The sequence below is a fragment of the Eulemur rufifrons genome, chromosome 19 (genome assembly GCF_041146395.1).
Source record: "Eulemur rufifrons isolate Redbay chromosome 19, OSU_ERuf_1, whole genome shotgun sequence".
In the NCBI taxonomy this organism is placed as follows: Eukaryota; Metazoa; Chordata; class Mammalia; order Primates; family Lemuridae; genus Eulemur; species Eulemur rufifrons.
Genome location: NC_091001.1, coordinates 98810037 through 98830198, shown reverse-complemented (window position 1 = coordinate 98830198; position 20162 = coordinate 98810037). Strand labels below are relative to the sequence as shown.

Genomic DNA, 20162 nt, shown 5'->3' with positions numbered 1-20162 from the left:
AAATTCATATAGTTTATTGTGATATCAAATTAATGGGTGGAAGACATTAAACATGACTTACCCAGGCAGGAGTATGTCTTCATAAACCTTAGCTCATCAGACTTCTGGGCCAAGGAGTACAATCTTTAGCAAACAAACTGTAATCCCTCCTGCATAACAAGATAGCCTTTGCCTTGGCTCAATGAGAAAATTCATAGAGCAAACGTCTGGAGGAGAGTGGGCTGGTGTGCTTTGTCTGGGATGCTTTACCAAGCACTCACTCCTTTGTCTGCATTTACAGAAACTTGACAGCACAGAACAGGAGCCCCCCACCCCTAGTTCGGTTCCTGACAAGCCCCTGACAAGTGGCAGGCACTCACAACAGACTTGTAGATTGAATGATTACATTTTAGAATCTGCTTGACTTATTTTCTTTCTAAACCTCCTAACCAGAAAGATTTTTTTGGAATTCATTCAAAACTAACCCCAAGCCAAAGTCCCAAACTAAACATATAGCAACAGATTTAATAGTGGTTCATGTAGGTATGGGAACCTCTCTGTCCCATCCCTGTGTACACTGAGCTGGGTATTGCACCAAAAATCCAGATATTAACCTGTACTCTGATGTTACTATGTGGGCATAGCTCAAATTCTGCAACAGTTAATATTTTTAAAACATTAAACCATGCTTTAAATGTACTGCTGCTGGCCCCTGCTAGTTTAAGAAAGTCAAACTCTTTTGTAAAATAAAATTTTTCCTAATATAAGCTTTTATTTTTCATGTATCTAGTTTATAAGTTTAAATTTTGGCAAACTTAACTTCCTCATATCTGGATCCACTGTCATTATTGTTGATTATTCAGAACAAAAATCTAAGTGCACAGATTTACAAAAGGTAATCAAACAGGGTAATTTGTAAGAAGATACAGAACTGAGCAAGGGATTCCTAGTTATTCTCATACATTCCCCCAAAATAAGAAAACAAAACAAAAAATTATTCAATTGTATTATTAAAATACATATTTATTACATTCAATCTCTATAAAATCACTAAAAAGTAGGTGAGGGAATTATTAATATTAATATAACTATTTCACAGATGCAGAAAGTGGAGTCCAAAGAGAGGTAAAACAAACAAAAAAACTCCAGGTTATTTAGCAGCATAGCTAAGACTAACCCAGGCCTGGGGACTTCCAGGCCTGTGCTCTTTGGAGCTCTTCTGTAGGAAAGAAGCCAAGTCCAGTTACAGCAGCACCATTTACAACTTGAGTTGATTTCTGAAATTTCCATCTTAATGATCTTGAATGAGTAGAAGTTTAATCTATCAGTAGGATAGAAATGTTTACTCAGGGAACCTTGATAGGAATAACATTATTGTAAGTCATTATAAATAGGTGGGCTTTACTTAAAAAAAAAACTCATGTAATATATGATATGGGATATTACTCATGTAATTATCATCTTCAATATAAAAAATGATATATGCCAAAACTTGTATCCTTATTTCAACCTTCGTGACAACTTGCAAGGTATGTAATAGCATTCATATTTTATAGATAAGAAATCGAGGCTCAGTGAAGTTACTAAATTATCCAAGTCAACATGGAAAATTCACCAGTGTCATCTCCCTCATTCTTGGCATTATGCCTAGAACAGTGAATGTTCTTGATAAATATGTTTGAATGAATGAATGGCTAAGTAAGTGAATGAATGAAGTGATAAAGCTGTGGTCTGATTCAGCTATGCTGCTTCTAAGGGTCGGATTTTCCCCCTGTGCCTTACTCTTCACTTTCTAAATAAATGTGTTGCTGGCTTCTCTCAAAGACAAAATGTCCTCTACAAGCATCTAAAATAATAATTAAGTTGCATGTAAGTTTTCAGAACACAATCTGCTACGTAAAGTGAGAAAAGCCTGGATTGTGAAATATACTCCACACTGGTGGCCCTCACTCCTATCTCTCATCAGTCAGCTGCCTTGTCTGGATATGGGTGACATTTAAGGCTGGTTGATTAGTTACTCACTCTGGGCCCCCTCTTCCTGGGCTCCTCTGACTCCACCACCACGCTCTCTGGAGTTTCTCCCTAACTCTCCAGGCTTCTACTTAAAACATTCAAACAAATGCACCTGAGCTATAGGCATCTATCTGGACAGCTTCAAGAAGACTATTATTTCCAATAAGGAGAGATGGCCAGTATCAGGTGGATGCAACTCATGTTATCACACAAGGACAGAAAGGATGTTCACTTGCCGTCAATGTAACAAAAACAGGAATGAGAAGCCCTTGACAAAATATTGAATGTGCAAAGGGAAATCAGAAGTTAAAGTATAGCAGTATCCTCTTTAAAGGCAGGAGATTTTCTTCCATATCACCAGGCCCCTTGCTACAGTCAAATTCCCAATAAGCGTCAAAGACAAGTTCACAAACCAAGAGAAAATGGAGAGAGGGAAGGCAGGCCACTGCAACATGCTCAGCATTGACCTTCAGGTGGATAGTTCACGCTCCTGCAAACATGCCCAGCAGGTAACCCTGCCTCCTCCATATTTTCACCAAGGCTCCTCAAATCTATTATTGTAAAGTACAACAATTCCACAGACTCTTTGACTCCATCTTCTAACCCCACATGTTGTCCAGAGATAAAGAACCCAGCATGTAGGAAAGGCTCATGTGAGGGTGAACAACTACAAAAAACCTAGAGAGGCACATGGGAACACAGTGCACAGGTTAGAAGAAGAGGAAAGAGATGTTATAGAATCCAAGCCCAATGGAAGAAAAGCTAGAGACAGTGGATTATAGGTAGATAAAGTCATAGCACAAAATTGCATTCCCTAAGCCCTTTTGGCCTAAAACTCTGCTCTGCAAAATCTTTGCACCACCTAACAGCCTGAAACCACAAACTGCCCCATCATCATCATGAATTCAGTTCTCTCCAGGTAGAAGAAAGCAGCAATGCAATCTGGTGTTTGCACAGAAAACACAGCAGCAGAGAGAAAAGCGGAGGTACACACCAGAACACCTGCTGGGGGACACCACCTGAGAAACAGTCACACACTCACAGGATGGAAACATCTGTGTGCAGCTCCACACTCCAGGAAGCTGGGATTTTAAGTTGGGGGCACCTAGAGAGAGAAGCAGGGTGGGGAGTCAGAAATCAAATGATTCAGATAATGCGGAAGGAGGTGCTAAAAATAAAGACACAGAGGTTAGGGAAGGAGCAGGGACTTGAGATACACTGTTTGGGTAGGTTTCAGCACAAATGATGAATGCATCTCTTCTGGAAAAATAATCAGCACCCTGTGCTCTATGAAACATTAGAATATACATGAAGACCCCAGTTTACTGCTAAATGATTAGATAGCATGCCCCAAGTCACAGATTGTAAGCAGGAGCAGGAAAAACCCAGGGGTGTCTGACCAGGACCATGCTGGTTCCTCTACCCAACACCTGAACTCTTGGCAACAATTACAGTAACCTTTAGTCTCTCACCCCTGGAAAGTTCTCCCTTGACCTCTATAACTCCTCACTGTTGGGGTTCTCCTATTCCTCTTCCCAATTCTCCCCAGCATCCTTTTCTTATTCCTCATGCCTCCATTTTACCTTCATGAATATTAGCCAGAGAGTTATTATTCCCCCTCGATGTTCTACCTCATTCTCTTCTGCTTACACTTACATGCTAGTAACCTCTAAACTCCCATATCCAATCGAACCCTTTCCTTAGCCCTAGACCCACATGACTAACACCAGTTTTCACATCACCACAGGTAGCACAATCAATACTAACCGAAGTCAGCTCCCGCATGGCTTGGACAGTCAAGCCAATGGGCCACTCTGCATTCCCAGAGGCTACCCCTGCCTCGTTTGCTCCCAGCTGCATGGGATGTGCCTTGGAGCTCCTGCTATTTTCAAAGCGTAATGTTGATGTAGTTCTTACCTTACAGCAGCACATTTTAGTTGTCTATTTACTACTCTCCCCAGTGGACTAGGAGCTGTTCAAGGACTGAAAATGTCTAATTCATGTGGCCACAAATAGAAAGTAGGTAGGCAGTTAAGGTTTTTTGAATGAATAAATGCAGAACCTAGTCCAGTTAGAGGTACCAGTGTAGCAGGTCACACAAGCCAGGAGTCATTCTAAATGCTTCCTTTCTCTCACTCCCAATTCTGATTAGTTTCCAAGCTATATACTTAGTTATCCCTACAGAACTTTTGAACATGTTGTACATTTCCAATTTCCCCCTCTTCTTCTGTCCCCTTTCCCCACTGACCCTTTAACCTGGGGAAGTGGGTGCTAATCAATGGGATGACATAACTTGGACAGAAGTCTTTAGAACACAACAGAGTTCTGACTTATATCCCGTCCTTTATACATTTTGATGATACATTCTGATAATTTACATGAAAATATAGCTTTATTGATCAATTTTGGGGTGACATTGATCTCAGACACAAAAAAAATTCACAGCAAGTGAAAGAATCAAAATCAGTGGTGTCTACATAGTCTTGCTAGTACAGTGGGCCAAACGACAAATAAAATCATAAAATGTAAATATACTGTGTAAGCATGGAAAACAGAGGATGGATGAGGCTTGGTTTAATCACATTACATATCCAAGATATAGTGCATTTACATGAAAATGGGTCTAATACAATCTGTGTTAATATAACTTCCAAATAAATAGATATATGCCCAAGGTTATCTGCAGAGGCACAGAATTTAAGGCAAGACAAGTGTCCCTTTCTAGTCTGTGACTTGACTATTGAAATTGGTGGGTCGTTTGACATCCACATTCTTGATAGGCAGAAAAACTACATTGTGTCGAAATATAAGAGGCAAAAATGAGTGAGAGGATGTGTAACCATGTCAATGGAACAGGGGATGTTTAACTTAGAGAACAAAATAAGCGTAACCAAGACATTAAACAATCTTCACAAGTAAAAGAGGAATTTTATTTATTTTATATGGCTTCAGGAGATAGAGTTAAAATATTGATAGAAATTCTAAGAAGTCAAATTCTAGTTGAATATTGGGAAACTTTCTGACAACAAAGCTGTCCATAAGTGCAATAGGCTCCTTATAAGGAAATGAGTTCCCCCTCACTACAGACGTCCACGTAAAAACTATATGTTGCAGAGCAGGCACGATCATAGGATTAGTAGTTGTGTTCATGCCCTTCCTATCTGGATAGTCCACATTTCTGTAATTCTGGAAAGAGGAAGACCTCTGGAGAAGGGAGAAGGGAAATGAAAATGATGGTGGGACCAGTCAATAGGATTGGATTTAAGGGAAACATCTCACATTTCATTTTGGACATGTTGAGTTTGAGTATCTGTCAGATAGCCTAATGGAAAGGTTAAGTTGGCGATGAGTCATACTGTCCGTAGTTCAAAGGAAAGATCTCAGTTAGAAATAACTTTGGGTGTATTCATTTCATAGATCAATATTGCCTGATAGAAATATGTGAAATTAGTTTCAATAATATATTTTATTTAACCAAATGTATTCAAAATATCATCTTAATATATAATTAACATAAAAATTATTAATACAATAACTGCATTTTTTATTGTTTATGTTAAGTCTTCAATCTTATAGTGTTTCAAACTTAGAGTAGTAAAATTCAGATACCCACATTTCAAGTGCTCAATAGACATTTAGTTAACGATTACCATATTGGACAATGCAGGCATGGATGACTATTGAATTTTTAACAACATATAAATATAGAAAAGAAGGGGATTTAGGATTAAGCTTTGAGAAATCCCAACAAAAGCAACTAAGATATAGCCAACAGAGAAGAAAAATCTAAGAAAGTGTATTATTAGGAAAGCCAAGGGAAGAGAATGAGGATTGTGTGGTCAATTAATTAAACATTAAATCCTGCTGAAAGTTCAGGACTAAAAAAATAATCTGTTAGATTCAGTGATGCTGAAAAACTGGGTGCCATTAGAGAACAGAAGCCACAAGACAGTAGGTTGCAAAGTGACTGCTCAAGCTTCACTCTTCGCAGTTTGAGGAGTAATGTGCTCAGGCACTGTGGTTCTCTGCCCAGTCCGCCAAAGGCTTTGGATCTCCATCGGATAATCCATTAAAGGGAAAAGAACAATTGGCATGTTGCAGGGCACCTTCTCAGGAGACTCCCGTGGAAGGCACAGAGACGAAGCAGCTGCGATGTTTCCCTTCTGTGCACATCAGAGGCTTTTGTAGTGGATACTTTCAGAGGATGTGCGCTTTCCTTCTATTCTTCAGTCGCAATCTGGGATAAAAATTGTTCAAAGCATAAAATAAGGCATTTCATCCTTTGAAAGAAGAAATCCCTGGACATATTTGGCCACGGATGGGATGAGGGAGCATCTTCATGCACGAAGCTATAAATGATGTCTCTTCAGAAGGTAAGATAGGTAAGCACAGGTGAATGGATGACTTTGAGGTGGCCACAAAGGAAGAATGGATGCCATGTGGATATATGACCCGATCTGAGCTCCATTCAGAAAGGTCTTCTCTCAGTTAAAATGAAGGCTAAGCCCCGTCCACAAGGCACACTTATTTAAATAATATATGCATGTTTTACCAACCACAGGAAGGGCATGGTTATGTTTATCAGTCCCCTCACCTAGAAGGCCATCTCCAAAGGGCTTTCTCGCTGCTATCTGTAGAGCTGCCTCATCGGCTGGAGGCCCCCAGCCACTGCCATCATGGGTGAGCACCTCCCGTGGAAAAGAAATGGGATAGAGAAGAATGAGATTTTCAGAAAAAACATGTATTGGGCCCCGATGCAGTTTTGGTTCTGAAGTCTTGGACTCTCTGAATAAAATTTAAAGTTCAGGCCAGTGGGTTCATATGAAGTACAAATAAAGATTCTATTCTATGGCCTATTTACTTTCAAGTGACAAGTCTGTGCTTTGCAAGTCTGTGCAAAAAGAGTCCTGAGTTCTAGCTCTATGTTATATTGAACAAAGCCAGACCCTTTCTGGGCCTCAATCATCTGATCCTTTCTAGCCCATGATCCAGCAGTTGCTCCACGTTCTCACTTTTCCCCACTACCTCGTGGCCCCTAGGAGTTCTGCTCTCTTGAAAGCATTTTTCTCCTGCCAGCTCACTCAGAGGTTTCATGATGACTGTGGTTGCCATAGGAATGACTCATCTATCATAAGGGTGGCTGCATGAGATCACAAATACTACAAGGAGACCCAGGAGGGGGGAAAGTGAGATTCAAAACCAAGAGATAGATCTGCACTCAAAGTGGTTGACAGCTTAATGAGAGGGGGAGATGATCCTTGTGCATTTTCTCTAACTCGCAAGTGTGTTTGCACTTCTCCTAGAGGCGTAAGTATGGACGCACTGTCAAATATTTCTCCCGCAGTCCCTCCCATGCCCACTCGAGACAGTTCCTCCACAAACGTAGAATGTAACAGGCTGCAAGGAAGCAGCCCCCTCCTCAAGTGCCAGCTGATGGAAACAGAAAGGTCAGGTGACAGCCTGGGGTGATCCCAGACACCACGCCCTGGGCATCCACACCGACTAGTAGTTTATGATAATTCACTTGTCACTTACAAGAAAGTGCTGGAGACCATTTTTGAAAAGATTTTGTTTTCCATATGGATTGTTTGATACTTGAACTCACCATTTCTTGAGGTGGAACATTTTTATTATAATGTGATCCAAGTCCCAATACTTTAATAATCATCTTCTTCTTATCTCTCCCTCATGAGACTTAACCACAGCCTACACCCAGATTCCAACTCTAGCCTGACTACTGAAACTCAGCTGTACACCAACATCCTACCATAGCCTGAGACCCCTATTCCAGCCGCACATAGCCACTCTCCCAACCCTGGCTGTGGGTACAACCCCAGTTCAGGCCAGAGACAGCCCTGTGTGTGGCCCAAGATCGACCACGGTTAATCAGAGCCAGGTGTCTTCTAATGACCCCAGAATTGAGCAGACGAAAGGAGAGATGGACAGTCAGTGGAGATCACCCCCACAAGGGAGCCACAGTCAACGAGCATGTCTTTGTAAGGATGGGTCAGAGGCATTTTTATTATGAAATATGATACATTCATTTTACAGTTTCCTAGCAACAGGATGCCAATTAGCCAGCTGTAATTCAAGGATTCACTTTCTTTGTGGTGAAGGAGCTGGAGGCAGGGGGGCAGGAGAACTTCCTAGCATGTAGTGGAACTGATAAAGCATGGTTTGAGGATGAGGAGACCAAGCCTGCAGAAGGAAGAACCTCAGAGAGTCTGCCTGTATTTCTTCAGACTCTTTGACACAGGGACCCATCCTACTGCTGTTGCTGCTGCCATTTCCACCACTGGCTTCTCACTCCTGCAGTAATTACTGGTGTTGATGGGTACAATTTCAAATAACATGGCATGTTTTTAAACCATGCATGATGCTTGCTCCATGCTCAAAACATTGGCAGTAGAACACAAATCAGGACAGAAACAATAACCCTTCTCAGGATACTTCCCCTACGATGTTGGCTGGGCTTTGAAAATGCTGTAATCACTAAGTCAGGTGGTCGCTGAGACATTATCCTGTGGCTCATTCCCACTCTTTTGAGCACCTGCAAATTTATTACATAAGATATTATTTTGTACTCAATCTAATTAGTTAGAACTATTTGTAGTCATTTGAAATACACTCCATGTTGATTAAAATAATTAGTATAGGGCTACTAAATATTTACCTAAGATATGAATCCAGGGGGAATTTGATAAATTTAATTAGCAAGAACTAATTATTGTTATGATAGGAGTTAGGGTTTAATAAATATAATTACAGAGCACAAATGACGGTTTCTTAATTAATAGATACTAGTTGCAAACACAACAGCCATTATCATATTTTCTTGCAGGACATGCTATTCAGCACACCTTCCAGATGTCAACTGTAACAGCAATGGCTACTTACCGTAAGAGGAGCAAACACTTACACGGTGCTAATGCTGTCAGGCACAGTTCTAAATGCTGTTAGCATGTTAACTCATTTAATCCTTACAACAGCCTACTACTGTCCACAGTTTACATACACACAAACTGCAACACACAAAGGCCAAGTAACTTTGCCCCCGATCACATAGCTAGGCAGTGGCAGAGCCGGCATTTGATCCCGTGCAGTTTAGTTCAACAGTCCATGCTCTTAACCACTATCCCTGGTGCCTAAAACAAACAACAAAGAGCAAAAGCAGCAATGACAACAACAAAAGCAAAAAGAGAAAGTGTGAATGCTCAGAAGGTTAGCAACCAAAATCCTGAGTTCCACAGTTGCTATTCAAGTATAATAAACTTTTCATATTTGCATATACCATTTTCATGATTTTGGAGATTCTAAAGATGATTTCAAAATGATTGAATTATTCATATTATCAACATGAGGCAAGACCATTAGACTCAACCAAAGCTTCACAGAGCTTTTTCCGAGAAAGAAGAGCTTGATTGCCTATTGTCATAGGCACCTGTCTTCAGATCCCAGCTCATATACTTGCCCAATGTCCTTCCCATCAAAATGCCTAAGTCTCTAAGTCTTTAACTTGTGCTGTTGGGACATCGGGAAGTGCCCAGGAGTTTCATACATGGGGCAAATGGGAAATTATTATCACTAATGGGAAGAGACAACTACGGGAAGTTTCCAAAAACCCATATTGTCTGAGGCCCAGGATTTTTTATTCAAAGTGGAGTTCAGAGATCTGGCTTGTTGCCAAAGAGCAGAGCAAGCCTAGAGACCAGCTCCCTCAGGCTTAGCCTTATTTAGAAGAAATGGCATTTCTCCCCCAGGTCAATCCCAAGACAAAGTTTAATCTAAGGAGAGCAACATGGGAGGAAAAAAAAAGATGAGAGAAACCAATAAATAGTAAAAACAGGGAGCAGGAAAAGACAGGCCTGGATGCACAATTCTTTTTGTGCCTGTTAAATGAACTCTGGTGGGGATGAGTGGAGAGAATTATCCTATTTATATATTGAAAGGATTTTAAATATGCATAGGCAGGGAGAGGGGATCCACAGAGATTGAAATGCAAATCACAGCGTGGTCTGTGCATCTCCCCTTCTATCTCTCAGTACCATTAGCAAGTTCCTTGCACAATTTTCTGGAAAGTTCCTTCTAAGACTCGCAGCCATCCTTCTACTTACTCAGCATTTCTGTCTTAGAAAAGCAATTCTATTTTTAAAAAGGAATGGGTCTTCACTTGCAAGACACCTTGCAAATGTATTCACATGGGAAGACAGCTCACACTTTTACCACGCTGCACACACGTGTCCAACTAACCCTTTCACCCACACACACAAACCTTTACAACAACCTTTACTTCTGCACCACAATCGCCTGGCTGCTTGGCACCAGGGTTACAGACAAACAATGTAGGTTCATAACACGCACAGGAAAAGGAGTTTCACTGCATCATGCAGGAAGATGGGAGCATGGATTAGATGGCAGGGAAACTCGCCACCATTCCACTGAACGCAATCACTTTCTGAACACATAAGAGACAGAAAACTGACCATATTTCCTTATTAATATACGTCATCCACGTGTAAAAAGCAATGCTCTGTCCCACACAAATCTCTACTTCCTTACCAAAGCCAGCACTCACCATCCCCACCTCTAAATGCCTTCACTGGGGGGCAGATAAATTCCAGAGTAGCTGCTACAGGCTCCTCTCACCCTAGATCAGCATACACTGCATCCCAAACCAAAGTCCTGGGAGAAAAAGAAATTGCTTAATACAAATAAAACCTTTGTAAATCATCTTACTTTTTTCCCCATCTTCAATCTCATCCTTCCTCTTCGTCTCTCCCAGATACGCAAAGCCCCTGCCCCTCCTTGAGGGGTCTGCTGCTGCTCTGCAGGATTTGGTCTCTGCTTCAGGTATTACTTTGGGAAAGTCGCCATTCTCTGGTTATTTACAGGGGAGAATACTTTCAAAATTATGAATTTGTAAATGGTCAAGACTTTCAGATTTTTATAACAAGCTTCCATTTAAGAATGAAAATACATGAAAAAGGGCAGAGGAGGAGGAATGAAATGTGAGAACACATACAACATCTCAGTGTAGCATACTGTATGTTGTATGTCGATTTTTGGAGTAGGAAGAGATCTTGGATGCTCTAGCTGTCTGTCTTGATCTCCCACCCAAGACCCAGGAAGAAGCCATTTGCCAAACTCCCGATCTGCTCCCAGGCCCAATCACACTCTGCAGTTTGCCTGGCTAACACCTGTTCATTCTTTAAGTTTAGCATTACTTTCTCTAGAAATCTGTCTCAGATGCTTCCCACCTGCATTTGAATGATTACAGTTTGCAGGGAGAAGAATGAGGAGAGTGGGTGACTAATTCCATGCTGAGGCATGTGGGGTTGGTGGTTTCTATTTAAAATTTAGGGGTGACACACAGTGAACGGTTGGATCTACAGGCCTGGAACCGGGAGCAGAAGTGACTGGGAGGCCCCCAGCATGTGAACCGCCCTGAAGGCGCTGGCCTAGGGGAGGTTCCGAGGCAGCCACCAAGCAGAGGGGAGATGCCACTTTCAGAGGAAAGAGATTAACTCCGGACTCTGAGTGGAGAGTTTCCTGTAGACCCAGATTCGTGATGGCAGGACAATACGAGTCATCACAGCTGTAATTACCTTAATGCACCATTTTTCACCAAGAACCCTGGGAAGTGCTTACATCTATATTAGCTTTCAGGCAATCAAAGACCAGGAGGGAAAAAAAGCCTGAAAATGGTATTAATGTGTGAAAAACACTTTATGAAACACGGATATCTTGAGAACATCCTAGAAGAATGTTTCACCAGGCTGTCTACAATTCGCAGCTCCGGCCTGAGCTCTGGCTTGTGAAGATGTGAAACAAAGGTGCCTTCCTCCCTGAGGAATTAGCGGCTGGATCACCTGCTGCTGTCCAGTGCGGCACCTCTCCTGGGAGCAGCTGTCCTGCATTGTCATAGTGTGGGTTGAAAGGTGACAGGTGGAGGGGCCCAGGGCCCAGGTCTCCATTCTTGCCTGACTATTGCTGATGGGCCAAGTGTGAGCTACACCTGGCATCTCTCTGGGCGCCTTTATGTCCATCTGTGCATCTTCTTTGTAGCCTTCCTTGACGGGGATTGGGCCAGGATCAGGTACAAATGATACCATATCTATGCCCCAAGGATGGGAGTTTGTAAAAACATAAAGCCACAGCCTGCTCAGATTGAGGGAGGCCCTGCGTGTCGTAGGCCCCTCACCCTTTCCACGTGTGAGGATGTGTGTGGAGCCTCTCAGGCATCTGCTTCTCAGTTCTGCTTCTGGAGGTGCCATCCGGACCTGTGGCCCTTTTGCATGCAGTTGCCTGCCTGTGGCTTTCCATGCTGCTCACTCCTGCCTCCCTCTATGGCTGACAGTGAAATAACAACACCCAGACATGAACGTCCACGCAGGCCAGCAACCGTACTGGACCCTTCCTCAGCCTCACATCCAGGTGCCGTGTCCTGGGGACACCATCCTTGATACGCCACAGTAACTGACACTGCCCCATCAGAGCCCTGTCCTTTCTTACCAGAATATTTAATTTCATGTCTTTAGTTCATTCTCCCTGCAATCCTTTTGACATACAAAAGCAGAGTGATCTTTCTACAGCGCATGTCTGACTTTGCCATCCCACCATTAAAAACACCGTGGCCCCATCACGGGCTTCCCGTTTCCTACAGGCCATGTCCAAAGTCCTGCCCACGGCTTACAATGCCTTCCGTGATTTCGTCCCTCTCTGCCTCATCAGATGTAGCCTGTGTGCAAGACAAAATATGGGCTGAATGTTTATGTCCCTCAAGATTCATATGTTGAAATCCAAACCCCCAGTATGATGGTATCAGGAAGTAGGAGCTTTGGGAGGTAATTCACGAGGGTGGGACCCTCATAAATGGGATTAGTGTCTTTATAAAAGAGACCCCAGAGCTCTCTAGCTCTCTTTCCACCATGTGAGGACACAGCGAGAAGACAACAGTCTGCAACCCAAAACAGGGCGCTCACCAGACAGCAACCATGCTGGCACCCTGATCTCAGACTTGCAGCCTCCAGAACTGCGAGAAAAAAAATGTCTATTGTTTCTAAGCCACTTTGTTCATGGTGCTTTGTTATAGCATCCCAAACTGACTAAGATGACATGAGATAATTAAGGAGATGATGTCATTGAGTCTGTCACAACAGGAAGAGCAGTCATCAATGAGGAGCATATCCAAGAAAAGGAAGGGGGCCTTGAGTTTCACAGAGGCAGGTAGACAAGGGAGTCATCCACAAGTCTTATGGAAGGGAGATGGGTTTGTCTAGGAACACTCGAGTGCAGGGTGAGCCTTGTGGTTAGCTTTTCTTGGAACACAGAGGGTGGAAGACTTCTTAACAGCTGCTGTTTCCAGGAGCACAGGACTCAGGTGCAGATCAGCATTATGACCACATGTCATTCGCCCACTGTCTGTTGTCCTCCAGCCATAGACACATTCGCCTGAGCCCAGTTTCACACCCCTAGGACAGAGCTCCATCTGCTCTCTAGGAATGGGAAGCCTGTCTCTGCCTGACATGCCCAACCAACATTTCAAGGTTCAGCTCAAGGTTCACTTACCTTCTCCACCAAACCTTAGCCAGGACCTACTTAGTCCAGTTGTCATAGAGGTTAAATATTAATAGAATGATGCAAATAAAGTCCTTCACATGGTGGCCTGGCACCCGGTGAGTGTTCAAGAAATACAGACTCATAATGTCTTTTCCAGCTGAGCCCTGCAGACAGAGCTCCTTCCATGCAAGGCATGGATGGCATCTATCTTCACACCTGAGACACCAGGACTCAGTTGCTGCCATTTGTATCTCCTCCTCGTGCTATTTATTCATTCTTTTAAAATGCTTCTATTACTCCTCACTGGGGCTGCAACAGCAAACAAGACAGTCCTGCCTGCTGCCAGCCCTTCTGGAGATCACAGCCCAACAGGGCTACATGCGAGTAAATAAACAATTGCAATGCCCAGTGAGACGACTGCAGTACCAGGCTAGATACACATGCTCTGGAAACACTAAGTAGATGTCCGACCAGACCTGGGCAGGGGTCACAGGCAGGTTTCTGGAGGAAGCCATGTCCAAGCTTGGAGGAAGGAAGGACTATTCAAAAAAATAATTTGTAAAAGATCTCAAAGTTGGAAGGGGAGGACGAGGAAGGTGTGGGGAAAATGTCTCACTTAGTGCAAAAGAACTGATCTCTCTTGGCACTCCCGGTTCTCTCTCTCTCTCTCTCTCTCTCACATACACACACACACATACACACCCCTCATGGCTTATCTTTGCTCTGCCTACAAGCATCAAGGTGTGAAAAATGAACCTTTTATCCTGCATTTTGAGTTGATCATCTGTGTCTGAATATTTTCTCTCAGTGCTGATATGAATCTAAGTCATTAGCCCCATTAAGCACTCTTTTATTTATTTTTTTTCCCTTAGAAGGCAAGTGGGACTAAGACTTTACTCTGAAGAAGAGCTAAGGAGAAGGGAGTTAGGTGGCCACATGATAAGCCCTCAGTAAACATTTCTTTCCTTCACTCCTCAGCCAAGACTTTTAGGTGGTGAGTGTAGTGAATTGTGAACTGTGTGTACGGTAACATTAGCCATGGTCAGGAAGAAACCAAGGTTTTGCAAAGCTTGTCCCAAAGCACCACACACAGGCACAAACTCCTGGGACAGGGAGTCGTGGGGGTGGGACTGTTAGTGAGTGTGTAGGGGTGGGGGCTGGCACCCAGGAATGGTGAGGGGTGGTCAGCAAAAGCCGGAGAAGCCTCTCTGGAGAACTGAACTTATTAACCTTGACTTCTTCCTGAATCCTCAACCATCTTCTGCACGGAGGAAAGCAGGCATACTACAGATGTGTGTATCTACTTACGTTGTAGATGGGCCACTTAGTGATAAAACCCACATACCCGACGTTGCCTGGAGGCTGTGGCTGCCCTGCCCTTAGCCCCTGGAGAACTCTCTACCTGTTTGCTCTGCAAGGCGCCTGTCATAAGTCTCTGCTGACACACCATGGGCACTCATGGCTAGCCCAGAAACCACTCACTGTGAAGTTCAGGTCAGCCCACTTCCCCCTCCCCCATGCAGAAGGCAATTCCATGGCCAAGGATGCACAGGGAATTGTTAAGGATCTATGGATCCACAAGACAGTTGAGTGAAAAATACATACACATGCGCACGCGCGCGCGCGCACACACACACACACACACACACACACACAGTTGTCCCTGGGTATCCTCAGGGACTGGTTCCAGGAACTCCCTCAGATACCAAAATCTCAGGATGCTCATATCCTGGATACGAAATGGCACAGTATTTGCATACAACCTACGCACATCCTCCCGGTATACTTTAAATCATCTCTAGATTACTTATGATACCTAATACAACGTAAATGCCATGTAAATAGTTGTTACACTGCATTGTTTAGGGAATAATGACGAGAACAAAGCCTGTACATGTTCAATACAGATGCAATGTTTTTTCCAAATATTTTTGATCCACAGTTGATTGAATCACGGTTGCAGAATTCACAGATAGGGAGGCCAATTGTATACATACACAACGTAACAACAGGAAGGGTCCTTAGGAGACAATATCAGCTTCCTATTTTGCAGAGTCCAGGGCAAAATGAAAATGCAGGGCTCTTTTGTTTATTATTATTAGCAGTTTATTTCATGATGGCAACAGCAGGGCATACAACCAAGCCTGGGACCCTCCTGAGCACTGGCCCTCTTCGACCACACAGGTAACACACCCACAAAGGCAGCCTGCCCAGTGGCCATATCATCCAAAACCCTATTTTACAGGCAAGAAAACAGAAGCCCAGACATGGAAACGATCCTCTTGTTCCAGTTCATTCCCACGCCCTAGGCAGCCCGCATGCCGGGGTTCTTTAGTCGGGACCTGTTCACCTGTCAGTTGGGAAACTCCAGGCAAGCTACTGCACCTCCTTCCTCCTCAGTTTCCTTATCTGTAAAGTAAAGATAATGAGAGCGCAGACCTCAACGATTCATTGCTAGAATTAAATAAGGCAGTGAAACAAAGGATTTAGAAGAGTGCATGACACAGAGCAGCTCTCAATAAATCATCGCAATTTTAAATATTGGTAATAGGAGTAACGATAGTTATGGTACTTCAGGAAATAGCCCCACATGCACACTTGTCTCCTTTGTCTGAGACCTTGACTCTTTGGCATCAGTAGGAGAGGACACCTTTCAGAGGTTCCTTTGCCAAAGCTGACTGTGAGCTACCGGGTGATCTGAGGTGCAGGGAGTTGGGGGCAGGGTAGCTACAACAGGCCCAGAGCAATGCTAGACTTTGGAAAGGCTGATCGCAGCAGCGCTGCTTCCGGGACTGTCATTTGCTCTAATCAAAGGTTGGGCTGAGCTGCCTGAAGGCAGGACTTCTGAAACTCGGGTCACTTACAGTACATTGACCTGGCATGCTTGCCAAAAAGTCAGATTTCTGGATCCCCAACCCAGACCCCGTACAATAAGAATCTCCAGGGTAGGATTGAGGAATCTGTTCTAACAAGTGTATTTCGCCCCCATGGGTGAGGACCACCGCCCAGGGCCAGCTGCAGGTGCATGGCCACCAGCAAGCCCTGCAGCCCTCATGACCGGCCTTGCCTGTCTCCTTCCCTATCGCTCTGCTCTTGTTAGGCTGGCGCAGCCCTGGGCAATCTTGCATGGGCAGGCCACCCAGCAGGCGCCAATTAAAGCATGTTGCTTGGTTGTCGGATAGTTCACTGCACACGTCTCACACCTAACACACAATAAAGGCCGACTGCTGTGCCAGCTGGGCAGGCCACTCCCTCTGGGCCTGGTCCAGAAAGCTCTGGCTGGGGTCCCCGAGAGGAGCCCCGAGGGGCTGAGCACACACCACGGGACAGTGTCTTGCTCTCTTGCAGCCTCCAACTGTGGGCCATCTCTTCAAATGCTGGTATTTCCTCAAGATTCACACCTTCCTGCTAAGCTGTTTGAGCTCTATAAAAAAGGACAAAGGACATTTTGAGCCTCACTTTTAAAAAACTTCAAAAATTTCTCCTGCAAAATGCACAGGTTCAGAGACTGATTCAATGTGGTAAGTTATTCTGGTGGGTGTCTACACCAGCTCTGCCAGGCACGTGGCAGACAGTCCTCATTAGCCAAGGCAGCCCACCTGGCCCTTCTGTCCTTCACTCTGGGAAAGAGAGAAAAAACCCAATGGAAAACAGGGTCTGGTCATCATGGGGATAGTCAGGTGTGGCTTCATCACTCTTCATCGCATCCTCCTCTCCCCAGCACCCAAACAGCCTCTCTTTCAAAGTACTATTTGCACCTCTTTAGGAAGTTGGCAGAAAGTTATTAAAGCTGACTTTGCTCACTCTTCCTGGCTGGAGTCTCCAATGGCCCCAGGCTTGGCCATGTGGTGCTGTATTATAAGGAAAAGGAAGGAGGACAGGAAGGGCATGGAAATTTCCCAGCACCCACTGTAGAAAGGGGATCAGTCCCAGGAGGTGAGGCAGGTGCCACAGGGGACTCTCTCGGGGCTCTGGAGTGCCAGGCAACTGCTTCCAGACACCCTTGAGAATTGAGGCCAACTCAGCTCCTCTCCAGGAGCAGTTCCCAGTCTGTGCAACTGTCTGCCCCCATCACAGCCCCCCGTGTGACTCAGAGCCACTCCCACCAGCCCCTGTGTCACATCCATCAGCAACGACTCTTCCCTGCAAGCCAGGGAGGTGGCCAATGTGGATGCTTATGAAAATGAGCACAGTATGAAAGAAGAAAAATCGCAGGCCCACCTCCCACAAAGCCTTATTTTTCATTATTTTGGATCACAGTACTTCTCACCAGGCGGATTTGTTTTGTTTTTGATTTTTATCCATTGGCTTATACTATGACAATGTAAGCTTCACGAGGGGAAGGACTGTGCTTTGTTTTGTTCACATTTTGAGTACCATAAAACACATAGGTGCTTAAGATGTGGTTATTAGCAAGCATGAAGGAAGGAGCTCACTTAACCTAGCCCAATTCCGATGGCCCCTCCTTCTGGCGGCAGCAAGTGTCAGCCCACTGAGATAGAGTATTGAACAAGCCTTTGGGGGATAAGGAGTTTTGTTGAAATTATTCTTTTTTAAAAGATCAAAATATATGTAAACCCATTAATTTCATTGTTTTTTCCAATAAAGAGGTAAGAGCCTGAAAAGTAAACGTAGTAACAAAAAGCACATGAGGGGCAAGTGGCAAAGCTCTGGGGAAGGAGGCTCCATCTGGGGGGTGGGGCATCCAGAAAGCGGGTGTCTTGGGGGAAGTGGGGATTTTCTTTGTCTGTTGGGGCTGTTGTAACAAAATACTTTAGACTGGGTAATTTATAAACAACAGAAATTTGTCACTCACAGTTCTGGAGGGTGGAAAATCCAAGATCTAGGTAGCAGGTGATTCAGTGCCTGGCAAGAGCCTGTTCCTCATAGGTGGCACCTGCCATGTGTCCTCACATGCCATGAGGATGGCACAGCCCTCCAGACCTCTTTTACAGGGCGCTAGTCCCACCCATGAGGGTGGAGCCTTCATAACTAATCGCCTTCTAAAGGCCCCACCTCTTAACACCACCTCCTGCAGGGTTAGGTTTCAACACATGAACTTCGGGATGGCACAAACGTTCAGACCCATATCAGTTAGCATCTAGGTCATGAACTGGATTAAAAAGAAAACATCCTCTCTTCTGGCCTTACAGAATGGGCCGGGTGTCCCCATAGCCTTGAAGATGATGCCAGTCACAGCACTTAGCAGGTGATATTTTAACACTCCTGTGACCCATGAGCTCCTGAAAGGTTCCATTTTATTCATCTCGGAATCCTTGGGCTCTGGCACATAGTAGGTTTGCACTAAATGTTTGCTGAACAAATGTCTGACCAGATGAATTGGCAGACGACTCCAAGTGGGAGGAATGAAGTGAGCAAAGGCTTGTGGAGAGAAATGATGCAGACAGGCAACGGAGTGTGTGTTTGCTCATTGCTATTAACTGGAGCTCTGGATAATTCATGGTCATAGCGACAAATGCACCTTAAGTCGGTGGCCTAGGAAAAGTGCCACATTAAGAAACCAGGCCCTCCAGCCTCAAAGCACCTTTGTTACTGCACTTAGGGCATTAAGCCATAAAGGCATTGTTTTTTCAATGGCTTTGTGAAAGGTGAGTGCCCATGTCTTCATCCTCTCACTGGGCTTTCCCTGCACATTGAGAGACCAGAGGTCCTGGCTACTGGGAAGAAAAGCAGGACCCACTTCAGTCAGTGAGATTCTGGGACACACGTATAAACCCTGGGCAAGTGAGAAATGCTACCCAAACATCAGGCTAGGGGTGAGGTGGACATGGCATGGGTCCCTCCAGCTCTCTGCCCCTCGCAGGATTTCCAGAAGAAACCGACTTGTGCGTTTTCTAACAATAATCTAAACCAAAAGCATCTGCTTTCATCTTTTTCAGCTGAAAGGCCTTTTAAGCTCCCTACTGTTTGTTTTGGTTTATTACTGAAAGGCTAAAACCATAAAAAAAAAAAATCATTGTTGTGGGTATTTTCCAGTTGAGATGAAATATTTAACAAGGGCGAGGTGGGGAGGAGGAAGTTTGCTGAAAATACCATTTTTTAAAGGTCAAAAAATGCATAAACCCATTACTTTAATATTGTTTGTTCCCACAAGAGGCAAAGTATCCAGAGCCCTCCCTCAACTCCAGATTGTCACGCACAAGTGCACACACACGTCAAGTCCTTCCCCCCAAACCACAGCTATGATCCTCTTACAGCCCTGCTTAGAATCTTCCGTGGCCCCACCCAGCCCAGAAAATAAGATGCAGTCTCCTCAGCCCAGCGTGAAAATCCTACCACAATCCAGCTTGACCTACTTGTGCATCCTCACTACCCACGGGGGCCTCAACCCCCTCTCCAGATCAGCCTGTCAAAAAGATATATTCTTGCAGAATTTTTCAATATATAGTTTTACTTTTTTGTGTCATCGAATCAGGCCGGTATCTGTTTGAATTACCTCCCACTTCTCCCTTCCCTTCCGTGGTGACAGATCAAAATCCTAGCCAGACCTAGTGCAGCCTCATTTCCTCTGAGATGTCTCCCCGTCACCCCAAGCAGAGCCCCTTAGAGGCACGTGGCCACACTGTGCATCTGTTCACGGCTGATCTCCC

General features: G+C 44.3%; 1 long non-coding RNA gene across 2 annotated transcripts; it reads right to left on the bottom strand.

The window, feature by feature from the left end:
* Positions 1 to 15655: 15655 nt before the first annotated feature.
* LOC138399944 (uncharacterized) lies at positions 15656 to 18455 on the bottom strand. Of its 2 annotated transcripts, none has more exons than XR_011236199.1 (3): positions 18368 to 18455; positions 16872 to 16975; positions 15656 to 16005 (listed from the first exon to the last, which is right to left on the bottom strand). It is a non-coding gene; the product is annotated as an uncharacterized lncRNA (long non-coding RNA). The 2 variants fall into 2 exon arrangements; XR_011236200.1 differs by having other exon boundaries at positions 15656 to 15960.
* Between the last annotated feature and the right edge of the window lie 1707 nt (positions 18456 to 20162).